At 32.2% G+C, this 3,636-nt stretch overlaps 1 long non-coding RNA gene across 1 annotated transcript; it reads right to left on the bottom strand.

The window, feature by feature from the left end:
* Nucleotides 1–344: 344 nt before the first annotated feature.
* Nucleotides 345–3,636, bottom strand: LOC134259413 (uncharacterized). Its single transcript, XR_009990346.1, has 4 exons — nucleotides 3,213–3,636; nucleotides 2,778–2,964; nucleotides 2,432–2,554; nucleotides 345–489 (listed from the first exon to the last, which is right to left on the bottom strand). It is a non-coding gene; the product is annotated as an uncharacterized LOC134259413 (long non-coding RNA).

Genomic DNA, 3,636 nt, shown 5'->3' with positions numbered 1-3,636 from the left:
AATGCTGAACAATAAGATATATTCCTAGACCGATGTTTACAGTATACTAATGACAATCACACGATACGTCACAAAAACTCTGCATACACACACAATAGATGAAATATTAATGAAAATGGTGCATCAATTACTGTAAATCACTTTTTATTCACGAGAACTTTATTTTCGCGTAATTACGCGAGAGGGTATGCTCGCGAAAATTTCATTCTCGCTTATAATAGAATTCCTTAAGATTATATAAAGCACTGACCACAATTCATGAAAATTTTGTCTCGCTAATAAAGAGTCAATGATTATCTCGCGAAAATAAGGTGTCGCGAAAATTAAGTGATCTACAGTAATTGCATTTATAATTAACGATCTTTACAAGAACAATAACTCTCTAGGTAGAAATCGTCAAACTCGAAATATGGGGGTGCTGTCCAGTCAATCACGAGCACGGAGTGGAGGGCGTTCTCCTGTAGACACCTGTTACAGCTACCTCCAGATCTAAAGATATAAAAAGGCAAAAATGGTCAAAACTTCCTGATTAGAAATACGCAATGAAAACACATGGAAAGTCTATATTTAATGACTTTGAGCTCCCCAGTACAGCAACTTTGCTATTTTTAAAATTCTATATGTTATTACGAGGGTTGATCCAAAAGTAATGTCACAACTTCGATAAAATCGCTATCCGTCGACGTAAAACAACAAAATTATAAATGATGAAAGCTATATTTATTTCAAATCAGACCTGAAAATTTCAATTCAACATGATTTATACTTTTCAAAATATCGGATTATATACAACGTGCGATTATGGTAGTCGCCGCAGCTAAATAACGTCATATGACGGATACGCGCCGTCATACATTTAAACGCTTCCCTTCGTTTCATTAAAAAATATTTGAGATTTGATATCCACGAACACGTTCACAAATTTCACTTTCTTACCCTTAGTTCCCATCGTACACTCATTTTTTCATAATTAATTCTGTCAAAATTTATTGAACAGTAGTAAAAGACCAACTTAAAATTTCACATATCGCTCTATCCGTCTGACTATTTGACAAAGTCACGCACCATTGAACATTTCCGTCCGCCCTCCCACCTTTCGGTTTTCTTGTCATCTGCTGAGCATTTAATGACCCATCACCCACCGAAAATCGCTGAAACCATCTAAACACGTCTCTTATTTACATTCTTTCCTCCGAAATTCTGGTGAATCAACGTAACTGTCTCTACTGGCGATTTCTCCATTTTGAAGCAAAAATGCATTACAGTTTGTTTTGGCTTTTTTGTCCATTTTGACATTTCCTTTTTTCAATGCACCAGAATAAATCAACGATGTTTTTTTTTTTTTTTTTTTTTAAATTGTCATTGATGTCATATAATTTTAAATTTAATACTAGAAAATGATGTAAATTTTTGTCTTTTAAAGTATTTTGCGTTTAGGCGCTTTTAAAAGATGCTTTTTAAGTGTTGGTCTTTTTTCTACTTAAAAAAGTACACTTTAATTTGTCACGTTCGGTTTTGACGCGGCGACACCCCCTATTTTATATGTTTTAAACATCTATAAAATATAGTCAGTTAAACATTATTGAATGAAAAATTAAAGTTTAGTTTAATTTATATTTTTGCATCTTTTGGTATATAATATTTGATAATAAGACGCCAAATATAAAAGATATGGACACTGTGACATTACTTTTGGATCAACCCTCGTACAAGCATGACGGAAAAACTTTTTTTTTCAGCGAAAGCAAAGAATTTTTGTAAACGGCCAATTCTTCTGTGTCGTTTACAAAGGACATGGATCAAATCGTTTATTTAAGCAAACATTTTTGTACTATAAAAAAGTCTGTTTTCAAATTTTCTTTTTAAAATAAAATCTTAACAAAGACTCTCGATCTCAAGAAAATATTTATCATTTTAAGCAAATACAATTTATTTTATAAAAGATGGTGAATGTGTGTGAATTTGCAAAGAAGACAAAAATTGAGTAAAGAGAGATAAAAGACTCAAACGAGTTATTAACGATGTATTTAAACAAAATTTAAGTACATGTATGTTTTGGATGATTTAATAATTGTGAAAAGGGTCATATATTTGAAATTGAAATATGACTTACTTGAAAGCAAAAGAAAAGTAAAAGAAAGAAGAAATCGTAAGAAGACGGTGTAATAAAAAAAATTCAATATTGGATTAAAACGGCCCTTTAATCTTCATTGCACAAACCACTCTTTAGTCTTTGCCAAATACACGTAAGGGTAAATACCTTTTCATTAATCTATATTTCTGAAATAAACTTAAAAAGTTCAAATATCAAAATTGACACTCGTCTCAAAGAGCGAAGGAATAAAATTTAGTTTTTTTTTAATACTGTAAGATTTGAATGCTTTTTTCGCACATTGAACAGGTGCGTGAGAAACCTAGATGGACTACTTACACACATCTCCCCCTCGGTATGAATTGATACATGGGGTCTGGTTGACTGTCGGGGAAATGAACAATGTAACGAAGTACTCCTCTCGTGTTATATAAGACAGGAGGGAAAATCAAATCACGGTACCTATAATTCAAAATTAGCCTTTAATGAAGTGAAGGAAAAAAAGGAAAATGATAACGTTAAATATGAACTTGATTCATATCGGAATAATTAAGACCGTTTTATCACTTTTAAAATTCAATGTTTATTTAAAAAAAATAGTGATGTAAAACATTTATAGGAGTAAATCATTCGTGGATAATTTTATAAAGATTAACTAAGAATAGAAATTTTTACATTTACTTACGTAGGACAACAATGGTCACCGTCATGATCCCCCGAATAGTAATAATTACTGGTACTTTTAAAACGCGAGGAATAGCCGTAAGGTTTCCTGAACTTTTTCTGCCATACAGGACTCTTACTAGTGCTGCTTGTGTAGGCATTTAATTCTTTTAGTTTCAATTGCAATTCATTCTTTGTGAAAAATATCCCTGCTCGAAATATTGAAATTTAATAATATCAATACATGTAAAGCCACTTGAAGGATCTAAAAGAACAAGTTTTAAACAGTTAATTTACATTTATTAATATGACATGCATGTATATTTTGACACATTCTATGTAAAACTACTAACGATTTTGAGTACTACAATCATTTATGAATATTACAATCTTTAAAAATTGAAAAATTCATTTACTGGAAAATCAAACTGTATTGAAATCGAATTAACTTACGAACCCCGGTATAAATTTTTTATCTTTTCATACGGAACCCCGGCACACGTTCCTGCGAAGCACCGCGACCGTCATCCGGAGTGTTAAGTTTTAGTTCTTGATTTTTCACCTTCGCTATTTGAATTTGAGAATCAACAATTATTAGGACACACAGAAGGAATATGCAGCAGCAGGTATTGGTCATTTTACAAGGTGGTTGCTTTTCTCCAAAAACACGAACTAGTCTCTTTGATTGTCACGATTAATGTCGAATGCGTCACTTTGTTTTCAGTTTTTAAATGGTCGAAAATTTAATGATGTTTAGCCTTGTTGTTCGCCTATAACCAAGTCCTCAGGCCGTCACGAAGGAAACTGGATAGAGAACTGTTGCGGTATACGTAAGGCAAGCCCTGGAAATTTAGGAAAGGCTATATTTAAACCATGGAAAA

This window comes from Saccostrea cucullata, unplaced genomic scaffold, assembly GCF_032062105.1.
Source record: "Saccostrea cucullata isolate Sc308-1 unplaced genomic scaffold, CSIRO_AGI_Scuc_v1 ctg840, whole genome shotgun sequence".
Taxonomy (NCBI): Eukaryota; Metazoa; Mollusca; class Bivalvia; order Ostreida; family Ostreidae; genus Saccostrea; species Saccostrea cuccullata.
The sequence above is the reverse complement of the archived record's forward strand: the minus strand, read 5'-3'. Positions and strand labels throughout refer to the sequence as shown.